At 46.0% G+C, this 16850-nt stretch overlaps 1 protein-coding gene across 3 annotated transcripts in view; it reads right to left on the bottom strand.

Annotated features, from left to right (window-relative positions):
• MYLK (myosin light chain kinase) overlaps positions 1 to 13794 on the bottom strand; it is a 1478514-nt gene extending 1464720 nt beyond the window's left edge. Inside the window, exon 1 of one of the 3 annotated variants that reach the window (XM_085647312.1) lies at positions 13510 to 13794. The gene's annotated coding sequence lies outside the window, so the exon portion shown is untranslated. The remainder of the gene's footprint in view (positions 1 to 13509) is intronic. The other 2 variants (XM_085647311.1, XM_085647313.1) reach the window with 2 other exon arrangements.
• Positions 13795 to 16850: the final 3056 nt, after the last annotated feature.

The following is a 16850-nucleotide window of genomic DNA, read 5'->3' as shown; positions in this document are numbered from 1 at the left end:
TAAATCAGTCAAACACTTTTATTTGGCTGATAGCCATAAAAAGATAAAAACACATACAAACAGATAAACAGTATTAAATCACAATAAAATGGTATATATCAGGGTGCATAATGCGTTCTTATGAGACAAAAAAAACTGACCAGGTTGTAACAGTTAAGGAAAAAAATCAATTTGGCAAAAACTTTAAAGGCTGGTAACAGCAAAGGCAGAGGCTCTAGCCTGGGATAGAAAATGAAGGTTTCTTAGGAAATGTTAAAGTTCTCCAATTTTCTAATTCTGAGCGCCTGTTAAGTAGAACTTATGATGGCTAAACAACTATGCCCCTTCTCTAAAAGCTGAAAACGTTGCAGGCTTAAAACGTGTGATCTAAAAAAAAAACCGTGAGAACGCAGTAATAGAAAGAAAAGTTGCGATCTGTGGCGAGCATAAAAACCACCAAAGAACACAAAATGGACAAAAGTTTGCTTGGACATATCGCAAGGACAATGGGGTAGAGTAGGGAAAGAAGAGCCCTGCTGAGGAAAAAGTACCTGAAATTGCAAGGTGCTTAATCTAAAATAGGTTAAATAAAGTCTATGGTCAGGGTTGAAGGTCGACAATAAATATGGCTTCATCCCTTCAGCAGATTTAATATCTAGGTAGTGGCAGGCCGATTTCATAGATGCACATTTAAGGAGTCTGGCCTGATCACTATGTTGATAAAAAAGAGATTTCGCCTGGTTTCTTGTGCTGTTATCAATTACATTAGGTCAGAGGAACCGATTTGACAGGCCAAGTTCAGAAAAATTACCCTTAACATAGGCAAACCAGGGGAATGAGATCCGAATGGTCTTGTCTCAAGCAGTCTTCAACGACTAATCAGGTAAATGTGGTGTGGGGTCTTAACCAGATCTTAACCCAAAGAAGCAAAGGTGCAGCCTTAACTATGTCCTTCAAAAAGGACGTCTAAATTCCAGGTGGAAAATTAGAATGTCATTACTCTTGGAAGAAGTCAGCAATCTGCACATAATTTTTTTCTCAATTGATTGCAAGCCACCATCTGAAGTATAGTGTGTGAAATGTATGCTCCAGAGCAGGTAGTATCTACTGACGTGATTATCTGTCATTTCTTCCACTCCAGCGCCAATATGTCCATTTCGACACGAGGCACCTGGTGTATATTTTCCAGATTCAATTAAATAATGGACGTTTAGGCACGCCCACTCAAGGACCAGCGGTGCGGCAGGAGGATGCCAAAGCAGGCCTCAGCTGTGAATGTCAGTAATGTCCACAGCTGTCTCATCAGGCCCTTCGTACCTGGAGCTGGAAAGCAGGAGTGCGTGTTTAGTCTCTACTGCTTCTGACATGGACTAACGCAGAGAAGGGGCTTTGTTGATAGAAGGCTGTGGTGTGCAATGCTGTGACTGATGATTGGCAGGGAAGGGAAAGGGCATGCATCCCCATAAATAAGCCCTGAACATAAATCTCAAATATTTGCGACAAATCTTATGCTGGCAGTATGCAGCGGTGTGGCAAAGGTTCCACAGACCTTAGTGCAGGCAAGGAAAATTGCTTCCCTGACCACTTGTTGGGTGTTAAACTACAGCAATTATCAGAGTTAAGTGCCCCCCTCTCCCATAGCTAGCAGCTGCTGGAGTGAGGACGCCGCTATGGATGGGGGTAGTAATGCGCCCTTCAGTTACTCCACAGTTTTAACAGTTGTCCTCTAAATCAGGAAAGTCCAGCATAGGTCCAGATCCATGTCTGGTTCTGAGGAAAAGCATAGACATTTTTTGTTTTTATGTGGAGTTTTGAGCACCAGTTACATAACAGACCGACACATTCATTAGGGCTTGCCTACGCAGCGCGCATGCGCTGCATAGGAGGGGAACCTCTTGCAATCGATCAGCTTATTTGCCCAAAAACGTGCACGCTTTGCATTGCTTTCAATTGCAAAGCATGCACGTTTGGTGTTTCCCTTGCGGGAGCGAGCTTTGGCAACATCTGTTTGTAATTATCTTACAAACAGCTGCTCGCTCCCGCAAGGTAGACAGGCGCAGGTGCCATATGTTTTTTAAAATTAGCGTGGCCTTTCACTTTCACGGCCCCGCTTGTTTAAGCGTGTTAGTGAAAACGTGCCTATCGGCTGTTCGAATGATGGAAGATGCAGCACAAATAGAACTAGAGCAGCTGGCCCACAAACGATAATATATTTTACTCAGTTCCCACTTCCCCAAAACATTTCTGCCGTTACCAAAAGGGCTGATCATCAAGTACTGTTATGAGGAGGCTTTCGGTAGGGGACGCAAATCGGCGTTCCTTGCAAGTGTGAGGTTAAAGGAGGCACAGCGGACTGCCAGTGACAGGGCTAAAGATTGCCTTAGACTCGCCATATCCGTCTTGCTGCAAAGCCCGGCCGGGTGGCTAGTTGACCATCTGCGTTTTGTGAACAGCCAGTATAATCATGACCCGCGCCTGTGCTTTCGAGACGAATACTTTCAACTTCTGCGTCCTCCCATCCCCTTACCAATTTCCGCTGACGCCACAGTGCCTGCGCTGGTAACCACGAACTGCAAGGAGTTGGCTCATAGCCGCAAAAGAGTAAGTGATCTTTGGAAACAAAAATTTACGTTCAGCTTTCGTTCGTGCACCCCTCTCCTCCGAGGGCGGGACTATTCGATGTGTTCAGTGAAACCAGTCATGGACTTTGCAAACGTAGTGGCCATATTTGAATGGTAGCTCCGTGTATGGGTTAAGCAATAGTACCTACTGGGAAACCCAATCTTGCCTCCTCAAACCATTATCAAACAGTATAACTCTTAATGACTCTTCCAGATGCTACATTTTGTAAACACAGACGTGTCTGTTCCGGTTAATTTTGTGAATTCTTGACAAATTGAAGTTTTAAACAGATGCATAGTTACAACTTTGCATGCAAATCATGTAAGTCGGTGATGTCTGACAGCAGGCTTCCTTAAATGTTCATGCGTTTTCGGCCGCTCCTTGTATGGGTTAGCTTTTTGTTGGCGATTGAGGAGAGCGTTTTCCTATGGGCACTGGGCAAAAGAGTACAGCTGTCAGCTGCTAACCCTACTGTAAAGTTCCGTAGTCGAGCACACGTAATAGAGTGATACATTGTATGATAGATATTAATGTTGAGTCTGCGCTGCCGGTGCTGTTGTTGGTTTCTACACCGACTTTCTCATTGTTGATTGGACGGGGGTTAGTTTGTTTTCACTATATTGTTTTTAAGGAATGTCGACCTAGACTTGCTGATTACTAGGTAAATGCTGCCTGGAGAATGTGTCACTATGCGTCCGACAAATTGGTCCTAATGTACACTCTGCTAACCCCCAGTGTGCAAGGTTACCATACCAGCTTCTTATATATGTTGGATCACCTGTCGAATATTTGACATCTTATTGCTTATAACCGCGACCTTCATGATACGCTCTCCAAAATATTATACATCATCTTCAATAAAGAATTCTTTTTTTTAAACGCTCTACTTATCTAGGTTAAAGCGTACGTCAGGACCCTCTGTTACAGGCGAGGCGCGAAGAACTCTACAATTTTCTTATTTAAAGGAAATAAACAGTATTTTGTATAGATAAAAGATTCGGTGGGAGACAGTTAAAAAGAATGCCTCTGGATCCAATTGGCACTGGATCCCTGTCATCTAGTAAGATCACTTGACGCTGGAGTTAGTGCGCTGTCAGGATTACAGTCAGCGAGGACATTATAGAGGAGTACTCACCCTCTCCGCTCGCTACTGGACACTCTGGAAACCACCTCTAGGTACATCGCTGATATTAAAGGGATGAAGGCAGTGGAATGGTTTCCCAAACTGTCGCACCCGACAGAGATGTCCTGGATTACCAGCCATGATTCAGCGGCCCATCACCAGTTCTCGTGCTTGTCTTATCAGATATTGGGGTTCAAATTGAATTTGGAGTCATCACACAATTGGCCAATTAGTCTTGGTAAAGATACTTTACTTGAGCTTCAGAAAGAGTCTGCGCCAAATGTGAATAAAGTAGCATTAAATAAATGCGATTATGTAATTCGGACACATTTGCTTTTATACACAGTTAACTGTTTCTGGCAGACATTAAAAACCCTAAAAGTGAATTTGAAGACATCACATGACTAGTCAATGACTTAACACGAGCTGCAGAAAACAGTATTGAGGCAATCGTACGGGAAGAAATGCACAAATTCCGAAGTAAATGAATGGTAATGGGGTATTCCATGATTTACAGAAGTGTGCCACGCTTTATGAACACTCAAGTCAGATGTTTGGTTATTTCCTATCCACATCCAGCGAGTCTTGGGTGAAAACAGATTGTTGGTTTTTTTTTGTTTTAACATGGAAAAAAGCACCATTAGGCCAGTCGGTGCACTAAAAGCAAAAAGCTGAGGCAAAACTATGTCTCAAATAAATATGACACAGAAAATGAAACACAGGTAAGAGGAGCTCATATAAATAAGATCTGGGGGCAATCAGACAAGCACTCGATAGGTCCCCTTAAGGAACGGGTTTAGACCTCGTATTTGTCCCTCCAAAAACAATAGGTAAAAGGGGAAGTTTAGCAGGCGTTGTGATAAACATTTCAGTTAGAAAACTAAAAAACACAGATCAGAAACAGTGAACTGGGTAGAAATAAAATGTGAGAGAAATTGTATTAGGCGAAACTTGGTGGGTGGAGAGAGCAGAGAGCACGTCCTGAACAGTGGTGGGCAGACAAAATGCGGAGGTTTATTGGCATAACATCAAATTCTTCCCCACCCACATTTAGTGGTTAACCAAAGGTGGCGGCAGGTATGCCTTGAAGTCGCACAGAGACACCGCGACTGTGAGAGACATTTTCCGGTTCCCTTTGAACAGACACCATGCGACATTCACATCTTCACTGTTTCTAGGCCTTTTAGGCCACCTTCAACGTGACAGGATTTTGCACAGTATATTTTTCTAGTCTGCCTTTCTGCTTTTGATTTTTGTCACCGGCTCTTGGACGACATGGTGGAGTCAAAAAAGGACATCAAACCAGGGGCCCAGAAATTATTTTGGAAAGGAGAGAGTGGTCAGATCCGAGTCTAACGGGGTTGGTGGTTCTGAATGCGGTAGATACACGAGGCAGAAGTTACCACCTAAATGATGGAGGAAACTTTACAATAATTGTGTTATTATCTGTGCAAAACACATGATAGTTTACAAACTCCCTTCCTCATTACTGAATAAATAATAGCCAACGAAACTGATGATTGGTACTAGGCACGTAGTGTTTTTTCTCAAACTTTATGAAAGATTGCATAACTCCAGTTAGAAGGATGTCAGCCCATAGTAAGAAACTGCACAAGGCAAGTACGCCAATGATCCATGAATACATACCGAAGAGAAACAGAGGGAAAACCCCAACAAAAGCTGAAACAAAGTGTGGACAAAGCAGAGGAGAGGTTTTAGAGGGAAGAAACCAAAGGAACGTAGAGGGACTCTGACAATCTAAAATGCAAAGCAAGAAAAGCTGAACCGAGCATCCGAGAGCAAAAACAACAATACAATGTTGTGCAATAATTGAAACTATGAAACTGCAGCATGTGAACACTTGGTAAATGTAGAACAAACGTGATCAGAAGGAGGATTAAAACCCAATAAAAACCTGCACATAAACACTTGTTCAGAGAAAGAGAGGGAAAATATGGAAAACGAGAACCAATAAAGCAAGCAAAATTAGCGTCGCAAATAAATACAGAATAAAGAACATGAGAACAGCCTGGAAACCCCATAATATGTGCCAAGAGGAAACAGCAAGGCGCACAGCAGCAGCAAAATCACCAGAGGAAACCCTGGTCAATAAAACAAGCATTGGCATAGCCAATAGGTCTCGCTTTTGGGACCTCATAAGTAACATCAACTGTTGCATGTCTAAACCCTTATAAGGTCCCAAAGGTGCGACCTATTGGCTATGCCAATGCTTGTTTGTTAGGCATGGGGGGTTAAGAGATTTGCCCAGAATCACAGGATGTTGAGCGTCCCTGCCGAGACTCGAACCCAGTACCCCAGCTCCGAGGTCGACCGCCCTACCCCCACTCTAAAATTGATTTCCATTTAAATTGGATATCCTGAAAATCTAGTCAAAATTTGGTCCCTTCTGGACCTATGTCGACAGACACATATGTTCTAAATACCACAGCAATAGCTATGAATGATAGAAATACGCATGCAGCAGGCTCCTGAAATTAAGGCCACTGATACGTCTGCCAGACATCTCTGTATAGCAGAGATACCCATGGAGTCAGCCTGCTGATTGTATCTACACTGGACATTAGATAAGACACCTAAATTAGGGCAATTGTAAATGGAAAAGATCTTGCGCGTCAGTTACACCAAAGTCATTATATGACCCGGATGTAACCGGTGCAGTCTTGTGACCAGCTATGCCCAGCGGAATGCGGGAATGCGGCAACGCGCCCTAGCAATGGTCATAAACAAATGAGCGCACAATAGCTATTGTCTCGGAGGGCCACTGCAGCCCGCGAAGTCAAATTATACGGTGTGTTGCTGCCGACGGTTGGGCTGTGGGGAGGCGGTTGGAGCACCGCCCGCTGGGGACCTGTGTAAAATAAAAGCAGAATTAAACATTTTGAGGGTTGGTTAATCTAGCGAGTATTTATTAATGTATTTGCGTCTTTGATATGTTTCCTCAGTGCTGTCTCGTCGTCAAAACTCTTAATGAGTAGGGTGTAAGAGCCAATCACGTAATAACATCCGTGCACTTCAATGTCAGCCTTTTCTGTCGCACTCGGATTTAGTCGTCGGCGCACACTCGCTGCTCAATGTATATTTTTCTAACAAAGTGCTTTAAAAGCCATACATTTACTGTGAGGTACTTGAGTTTCACTGGCAAAGGGTCTGCTGTATGCAGAGAGAACTAGATTGTGTTACCAATCAGCACCCTGGCAGATTTGCGACGGTAATAAGTAAACAGTAAAACTGCCAGGAGGTGGGTTACTTTGGCACAGAGCTCGCAGTGTATTTCATTAAAAACACACTGAGGTAAGAATGCGGCCCGCGTGCCGCTTCCATCCAAAATGCACAAAACTCTGATAAAACAGTGGGCCAACTTCCACACACATCGCTCATCATAAGTGGGCTTGTCTGTCTAGGGAAGCATTTTAAGGCAGGCACGGCTGGGGCAGAGTCAAGTTTACTTCAGGCTCTACCTGGCAAAGCAACAAACTCTGCCCTAGCAGTACAGATTTCTGGCTGTAATGACCCGAAACATGTCTGCAGATGTGCCTACAGGCCTGGGCCTGTCGCATTAGGTATAAACCAATCGAGGTTGGCATTCTGTTTTAATTTAATGTGAGAGGAAAATGAAAAAGAGACAAATTAGCTAAGCTCCCTCATAACTTATTAAATAGTGACATGTATTATTTCATGCATTAAAACACCTAGAAGTAGACTGCATAGAACCTGTTGCATTTAAAGTGTTGGCAAAGGGAAGGGTAGTTTGAAAACACATTTGAAAACAGTACACACAGAGGGGCAGCTTTTCTCCCAGACTAGAAAGATGGAAGCAGCTTCCAGGAAGGCTCACTTGCCACATAACAATGCCTAGAAAAATATCGAGGATCTGCTTTTGTCGAATTTCCGTTCCCTCAAAGAGGACGGCGAAGGAAGCCTCGTCTGTGGAAGGGCAGCACTTGAGAAACGCGCATCGAAAAAGTTCTGAGGGTCTGCGGCTCGCTCTGTGCGCCAGATAACACAAATTGGCAGAAATAGGCCTTTAATCTCGTGTTTGTATTCACAAAGTAACACAATGGTCCATTCTTGGACAAACTGCCAGGGCTACAGAGAAGAAAGGGTGGATTTCTGTGAAGAGAAAACCCTGGGAGTGAAAATACATAGCTGTACACATTCTGCCAATGCCCCTGGTAACGAAGGGCAAACTTTTCTCAAGGTGAATTCCGTTGAGTTTTCTGGAAAACTTCCATTTTATGTTTGGGTTGAATATACACTGTCTACATTTTCATAGCATATATTTTAATAATACATATACCCAGATACCCAGGGGGCAACACAGGCACCCAACGGTGCAGCCCGCTCTCCCTCCCGGAGTGGGGTGGGGGGGGGGGGAGAGAACGCCCACGGGCAATGAATATTTGTGTGACATGGGAAACTCCAGCCCCCCCCCCCTCCCTTCACATTCTGCAGGGGGTCCACTTCATTTTATGTTAGTCTCTTCCTATACCAGTTATTTGACCAGCAGAAACAAAGGCCTGGAACGCAAAGCTCACGTTCGACCAGCCCTGTATCTTTCAAGCAGCAAATGCAAGCATGCTGGGCATCGTAGTTTATTTTTTCCAAATGACTTAATAGACCTACAAGCCCATGGTTATGGAGGTTGGCTGAAAAGGTAGGACTGGGTGAACCTCACTCTCGACATGGGGCCAGTTGACACCTATGTGGAAAGAAACAAATTCGGACTTAACCCCTTCCCCACTCATGACGGAACCACTCCGTCATGAGCCACGGTTGCGCTGTGCTCATGACGGAGTGGTTCCGTCATGCTGTGGCCGTTGGCGGCCGCTCCGCCCACGCGGCGCTAATTCCCCGCCTGTGCGGGCGATTAGCGCAGTGGGCGGAGACGTGACGGAACCACTCCGTCATGAGCACAGCTTAACCGTGGCTCGTGACGGAGTGGTTCCGTCACGAGCACAGCGCCACCGCGCTGCCCCCATTCCCCCCAGCGCCTCGGCGGAATTCCTGCCGCGGCGAAGGGGTTAAAACACATTTGATGAGGAGACAAGCCTTGTAATTAATGCCAGAGTGTGAGGAATCCTGCACTTTGTAGGCAAAGATTACATTTACTGGCACAGGCAGGCCATAGTCTGAGGCTTTCCTTCACAGCTCTCAAGTTTTCAAGGTACAAGTGTGAATAGCTATTCAAATCCAGTTTCCCCTTTGGATTCTGGGCTTTGAAGTCCTCTTTATCCCCTTGTAAAATAAGGGATAAATGGATAAAGGTGCAAAGAAAAAAACCTGGACTGCATAGTAACGCAGAGATGGACCTGGGAAACTTTAAAGCTTTGCTGTTTGCAGGCATGACATTCATTAAAAAAAAAACACCTGAAAGAAAGGTGATGTTGAGTGACAATTTTCCATGATCACAAAAACTAGAGTTGCCAGCTGGCCCATTGTCATCAAGGACTGAGTCCTTGATGACAATCCTGAGTTTGGTTTTAAACCAACAGCACCTTGCTTGACAAGGATTGCAGTTTCCATTTTTGCATGACAAAACCATGGGTAAGGGTGACCGTACCCGCCGCAGGGTCAGAAATGGGAAGTGAGAATATTGATTATCCCTAAAAGGCAATTAAAAGCGTCCCAAACCTGAGGCGAGAATTTGATATTTTTTATAAACATGATTAAACCTAAAGAAAACTAAGGGCTTTTCGAGTTGCGCGCACATCTCCGATTGCCACGTCAGTTTCACGACTGGTTGCAGGTGCTACCTATAACCTGGAGTCACTTGGCAGCTCGGACCCAAAGTTTCTGTACATCTTCAGTGTTCATGCAAATCATACTGCACACTGTAGAACTGTGTCAGTCCTTGTGCTGTGGCAATAACACTTTGTAACTGAACTTTCAGTCGCTTTTGGTCTCAGTATAAGAATGGGCCTGCATGTCCCAGCATGCAAAATGGTGTTACCTAAGGATCCAGGAATGGCTGAAGTTGTCACTCGTGACATGAGGTTGCCATTGTTTGATTCAACTTCTGAGTTCAAGGATGGAAAGAGTGAAAGCATGTTGACCAGTGTTCTTCAGGTAAACGCACAGCGACAGAAGTCCGAGTGCCCAATACCAAATGGCTTGTACTGGATACATTTGCGTGATATGGGTTTATGGGTATTAAGCTTCAAATGGTGTAGCACAGTAATCATGGGAAACAAACAGTGAAAAGATACACAAAATGAAAATAACAAACCATCAGACACCGTGGTCTGGTTCCAAGTAGGCATTGAAATGGTCTCGCTGTTAATACAGTGGATATTCAAATGCTGACATTCCAACAACTTGGCAGTACAAATTATACGTAAATGGTCAATCTACACCATTGAAGGCCTACACTTGTTACTGTCTTCATGTCATGAGGGGAAATATCTGCAAAAACTGGTTTCCCTTCCAAAAGCACAAAGCATTGTGGGTACAACTGGTAAGCTCAGATTTAGAAATGGAAATGGCAAGCCCCGAACCCCCCCAAGCTTGAAGAGTGGAGGAGGGGGATGGACATGTATATGGCGGCTGAAAGAGTGACATACAGTGCAAGAGGGTGCCCGAAGAAATTTTCTAGAGTGTGGGGAAAATGGAGACGCTATTATGGTATGGATGGGGGGCTTTGATGGAGACGAGGGGGAGAGTGGGTTAATCTCCTGGTACATGGAGGGGAGATGGAGGTGGACCAGGAACCTTAAGAGTGATGATTTCCTCTTTATTAGGACACGGTTAGGCTGTGAGGGACGCTGGGGAGGGGAAGAGGAGGGTAGTGACAGGGTAGATTATGCTGGACGACTCATTATGACATGCCTGTTATGTTTTGGTGTTGGAAATGCAAATAAAAATATTTTTTTAAAAAGAAATGGAAATGGCACGTCTCCGTAAGAAGAGCTCCCAAATTTCCCAGGTCCATGTGCGAGTAGCATATCCAGCCTAGGCGTTGTCTTTACATTTTGTGATTCTTCATTTAGTAATGGGATCAACAGGACAGAAATCCAAGAACCCAAAGAAATTCAAGTACTGGCAAAGCCAATAGGTCTGGTGTTGGCTGCCTGCCTTTTGGGTTTGTTAATGCTTGTTCTGTTTTGTCATGATTTAAAATATATATATATTGTTGGGGAAGCGGTCATGCCCTCTGCAATCTTAGCTATTTTGTTCTTGAAAAGCACACATTGCCATAGTGGCACCGAAGGAAACTAAATTGAGTGTGACTGTGCACCATGTAAAAAGGCAGAATACCATCACCAGGACCGGACTGACCTTAGCGACCACCGGGCATTTCTCCGGTGGGCCGGAGGGGTGGGGGGCGGTTTTGTGCCCGTGGAGGCCACTTTTGTGACTCTGGTCGGTTTTGCTGCAGAGCTGCAGTATTGGCCCCCAGTAAGAAAACCAAGAGCGGTGCTTCTAACAACAAACTTAGGGGCATATTATCAAGTCAGGCAATAAAATTATCGCCGCTTTAGCGACAGAAAACTGCCGCTAAAACGGCGATAATGGGCTTGATAATATGCTCTATGGAATTCCAATTGAAGCCCATGTTAGACGTCCTTCACATCTAACATGGGCTTCAATTGGAATTCCATAGAGCATATTATCAAGCCCATTATCGCCGTTTTAGCGGCAGTTTTCTGTCGCTAAAGCGGCGATTATTTTATCGCCTTGCTTGATAATATGCCCCATTGTATTGCTTCTCCTGCAATGCCTAATTTGGAGGGGAAAAAACTTGCACAAATGCTGCCTATTACTGACTTTACCGAATACCAAGACTTCCTAGTCTTGACTCTACCCCATGCCTCTTTCTTATATCACCCTATACTTCTTGTCTTCTTATCTCATTCTTTTATGTTTTTTTCATCCTTACTCTCTTACTTTGTCACTGTTTCCCGGGCTCTCTCCTGACCCAGACCCACTAAAACAATAGGGGTGCAGGATTTTTCCTCGGGAGTCCTTTTGGGGTGCCAAGAGATAACCAGAACACCATTCTCTGTTCCTTGCGGTAGTTGAAAATCAAGATCAACGGCGGGGCAGCGAACACCCTATTCTTCGAATATTGTTCCCCTTAGAAGAGTTTCAAAAGCAGGTGCTAACAAAACAAAACGGCATCAGACTAGTACAATTCCCGAACAGTTGAGTGGAGTCAGGATTGTGGTGCACCAGAGCTTTTAAGTCCCCCAGTTCCATGTGTGACAAGTTGCTCCAGCCTCGTTTTATTTCTCTGCACCCTGGGGCTTAGAGTCCTGATTTTATAATGGAGTAAATAAAACTACACATCCCAGAATGTCATAAAAACCTAGACTGGGAGGGCTGCTCGCGCGTTGCCTATTGAAACCTGTCATGGCGGTGTGTTGTCTCAATTCTGTGTCATTTAGTGAGCTAATGGGCAACGACGAGTAGCCATCCCTGGTGTCCAGCGCAGCACGTGCCACGTCCCAAGGATGTGAGGGTCCCACTGCCAACCAATTCTGTCTTTTTACCACCCAACCGATTTGTGGGTGGCAATGTTCTTTCCTTGCTTTAGGACACATAGCAGCCGCCTTGCTATATGATACTGGTTCGAAATAACACAACATGGCTGTGGTGACAATGCCATGTACCTGCCACTTTTCATTGGTCTCGCCCATCTGGAGGGCACAGCTGGTTTGAGACAGCTGCTGTCAGCGACGCATGCCTCAAAGGCAGAGCCGTGCCAGCAGACTCCACCCAGCGGCCGCTCCGGGGAAGGCAGGGCTCCCTGTGTTACAAGTCGGTGCTATTGTTACCTGTACCATATAATTACTGGTTAATTGCTGCTTGCAGTGGAAGGACCGGTAGGCCGAGCGCCAACTGGCAGCAGCAGAGCCGCACGAGGTAACTCCAAACAAATCCCCGCCACTTAAAGGGCTTACACCGAATGACAACACCGGGAAACAGCCACCGGCTTATGGATATCATGAGCGGCTTAGCGAGCTCCGCGGTACTTGATACGAAGAAAGGCAGAGGGGCAGGACGGTGTCCGTCTCCCCGCATCGAGCAATGCTAGAGATCTTACCCCCTGCCCTCCAGGTGTCAGTAACTCGCCCAGCCCTGCGCTTTTGCATTCTGGTACTTGCAGTTTGACACGCCTTTTAAATCCTGAACGATAAGCACAAGACAGGAAAAAACAGTAACACTAGATATGTGTTCCTCATACCCTAGATAGAATAATGTGAGCTCTTTGTAACCTCCCTAACTTGACGTTCTTTCCAAATTCCCTTGATTGAGTGGAGCACATGCATTTTCGTATCTTTTTTGTCGTTTATATTTCCTCCTGTCCACAACGCTTTTATCCAATTTGGACAATCAAAAATCACCTGTAGGTAGTATGTAAGTTTAGACAGCAGTCTTCCACAGAGTCACAAAGCAACATTGATTTACAATAGCACTAAAAAGTATACGTGTCTTTCAATATGATGAGAAAGAGAAAATATTGAGAACAAATAGAGTGAAGAATGCAATAGCAAGGAATGAAGAGCCATAAGAAAAAAAACACCACAAAGAACTAGCATAAGAGAATAAAACAAGTGACAAGTTAGAAGACAAGAAGTCAATGGGGTTAATTCGAGAAGGAAAGAGGCAGGCGAAGTAGAAGAGGCAAACGAAGAGTAAAAAGGCGAAGAGAGCGGGGTACACGACGATGCAAGAACAGAAGAAACAAAAGAGAGAAAGAAGATATGACAAGTTATTTGTGAGCCCCTGTGTACTTGGGGTACAAAGTGCACCTGATGACTTACGGAGCAGGTCCCAGCTGTGAAGAGAGCGCGTGAGCTCTGCACCATCCCTTGGTGCGCGGGGCCCCGACAGCGCTCCCCGCCGGTTGCACCTCTTCAAAGCGGCAGGCGCCACACACAGAACCGCTCAGGGGGAAGTCCTGCTCGCGCTGCCTTCCCGGCTCTCGCCCGCCCCGTGAGCAGCGCGTGTCGAACAGTGTCAGTCAGGGGAGGCTGGAGGCAGGTCGCCCTGCTAAACCGCACATAGCCACTACCGCTCGCAGCGAGCGTATCAGGAGGAGGTGGGGTGGGCTGGGACCTGTGGGCGGGAAGGATGCAGACAGGAGCCTCGCAGCAGCGGTGCCTGAAGCCCGTGCTGCGCGGCTTGGATAAGGAGTCAAGCCCCCTCCAGTTGTGGAACTTCGTCAAAACTCCTCCCAGACAGGACAGCAATGTTTGCCCAAACGCCGTCTCATTAAAGTTGCCCCATTAGACGATGGAAAAGTTCGTGTCCACCGTAAAGTATTGTTTTTCGCTGCCTTTCTTAAAAGCCAATTTGAATGACCAAAACATTTCAACATGCAGACGGAACCTGCTTCTTTCTGAGCCGCTCTACCCCTCTTTCCACCCTTCGAGCGCCGACGCAACTCCCCCTACTGAGGCTAGGCACGCACTTTTGTCTGTTGCTTTCCCCCTGATTTTTTCCATCTTAAAATTCCCCGGTGCCTCAATGCATTCATATAAGAAGGAAGTTGATGCGTCGACCCTGCCAGCAGCGAGCTGCGTAAATCAAGATGTGTTGCTCTTAAATAGCAGGAGTGTATGGGTAGGAGTCATCTGTTTCTCCTTTTACTACTAAATTAATACCACAAGAGCCGGGGGAAATGTACCTGCTTATTCTATGCCCCTTGAAAGAAGGTTAACGTGACCAGTAAAGTTGGCTGCTAACATACAATATATTTATACTCTGTTCCTGCGGCCCCCTTCGTGAACCCTGAAAACAGGCAATGCAAGGGCAGTTGCAAGGCATGATGGGAAGGCCAGGCCACAAGGGACAACGGCTACCCCTTAATGACGTCCACATTTACAGCCCTGCGAGGTTCCCACTTTTAAAACACTTCGAAATACTTTTTAGAAATATATAGTTTCACAGATGATAATTCTTGGAATTACGAATTTTCTTCTGGAAGGAAGCAAGTGCAGTGGCCACGGTGTTTGCATAATCAGGCATGGATGCATCCCTAGGAATTGAGCCATGTCCCTGGTCCGACCTTTCACCTGGTTGGAATGTTGTGGTCTTATCACGCATGAGTACTCAAGGAGGCTGGCGTTGGCTTTCTGGGGGTCATGGCCTGAGGTTCCTTTGTAGGGGTCATCCACAAGTCTTCACAATAGATATACATATTGCTCTATTTCTTCCATGGGTTCTAGATTAAAGCTGTTTTAACCAACCCCTTTTTTCTTGACAAGCGCACCTTTGGATTCACGTCTTTGTAAGAGTTCTGTAGTGTTAGACTTGGCATCTTTTGATGTGTTTCCCCTGAGTTTTCCTTTCTGACCTCCCGGTTTTGTTTTTGTTGGCTTAGTGTCTCTGCGCACTTTCTCCCTGTTTGTCAGTGTTAAAGTGCTAGTGCTTCTGTTGTAAACTGTGTTATAGATTGGTGTCTGTTCCTAGTAAAGTGCACTGAGTGTGCCAGGGCCTGTAAATCAAATGCTGTTAGTGGGCTGCAGCACTGGAGTGTGCCACCCATGCAAACAGGCTGTAAATGTAACTCAGGCCTGCCATTGCAGAGCCTGTGTGCAGTCTGGGACTGCCATGTCGACTTGGCAAGTGTACCCACTTGCCAGGCCCTAACCTACCCTTTTCTTACAGGACAGTCACCCCTAATGTAGGCCCAAACTACCCCTGTGGGCAGGGTGCAGTGTATGTGAAAGGTAGGACATGCCCTGGTGTGTGTGGCATGTCCTGATAGTAAATTATTGCCAATTTCATTTTTCACTATTGCAAGGCTACCTGTTCCCGTAGGACAGAATGGGGAGTTTGTTTATAACAAACTATAAATGTAAATGTAAATGTCAAGGTACTTATAGAGCGCACTGTCACCAGACGGACACCTTGCGGTGTCGCCTTTTGCGGTTTCCTGGCGCTGATACTCATACCGCTGTGGAACCCCTCCTGGCTTTCCTCGTGAGGTGTCCACTCCTGGGCACCCCCAGGGTGAAGCCAGGCATCCTTAGCGCTGTTGGGGCCGGTGTGGAGGCTAAGCAAGCTATTGCCCAGAGTTGCAGCGTGGGGCCCGTGATTAGAATAGGCACCGAGGCGAGAATAGACAGGTCTGAGGAAATTGAGCCCGAGCCCCGCCGAGGCGGGAATCGAACCCTAGTCCCTGGCCAGAACTCTGCTTCAGGGTCTGCCGCTCTAACCATTGAGCCACACTCCTCCATAACTGGCCCTTGGAACTAGGTAGAGAAATAAAGTTTAGTATGCCTGAACTCAGAATCTAAAGCTGCATCTTTTAGTAAAGGTGACTTTTACATTCTGTGTTTGGAAATACCACTTTTAGAAAGCAGGTATATTCTTGCTCAGCCATCCAGTAGGCCTCTGCTGGGTTTGTTGATTGACTGTCTGGGTTTTGGATGACAGGGTCTGGGGAGGAGGAGTGGCTCCAAATAGTCTAGGTGGGTCAGGAAAGGGCTGAATAGACCTGGGTTGCATTTAGAGTAGGGTGAGGAGATTTCCTTTCACCTGAATGGGCCTGGTCTGCCTCTGACAATGCCGTCTCCACCTCCTGCCAGGAAGCCACACCAGAGAGGGCAGAACTGGTTCTGACTGGGCACAGACACTTTCTGCCTGAGAGGTCAAAGGATTTTGGGCTATATAAAGTGGGGCCCAAACCCATGAAATTTAGAACACTTTTGGACTAATAAGACTGCCAAGAAGAAGAGCTGGATAAGCTGTGAGGAGGAACTACCACTTTGCTGAGTGCTTTGCTGTGTTGGCCTACAGTGCCTGCTTCTGTCTTGGGCAGTAAAAGGACTGGACTGAACTTTCTGCAACTTCTCTCTTTGAGTATCTTAAAGGGCTTGAGGTAGAGCTTGCCCCCTGTTCAAGAAGTCTCAGGAACAGCAAATACTTCAAGTTCTTCTGCCCTCAGCACTGAGGACTGTGTGTTTTGTGCTGCAACAGTAGAAAAAGCAACCCAAAGCCTTGTACGATGCCTCTGCCAACTCCGTGTCCTGAAGGCACCGCAGAGGGCAACGCCGCCCCAATGACGCCTGCTGATGCTGCCACCGAGCCGCTGCTTGCACCGTGACCTGTGAGCACCACACTCCGCACGGCCTCTCTTCACGCCGCCACCTTTGTA

The sequence above is a fragment of the Triturus cristatus genome, chromosome 3_2 (assembly GCF_964204655.1).
Source record: "Triturus cristatus chromosome 3_2, aTriCri1.1, whole genome shotgun sequence".
Classification (NCBI taxonomy): Eukaryota; Metazoa; Chordata; class Amphibia; order Caudata; family Salamandridae; genus Triturus; species Triturus cristatus.
Note: the sequence above shows the minus strand (reverse complement) of the source record. Positions and strands in the feature narration are given on the sequence as shown.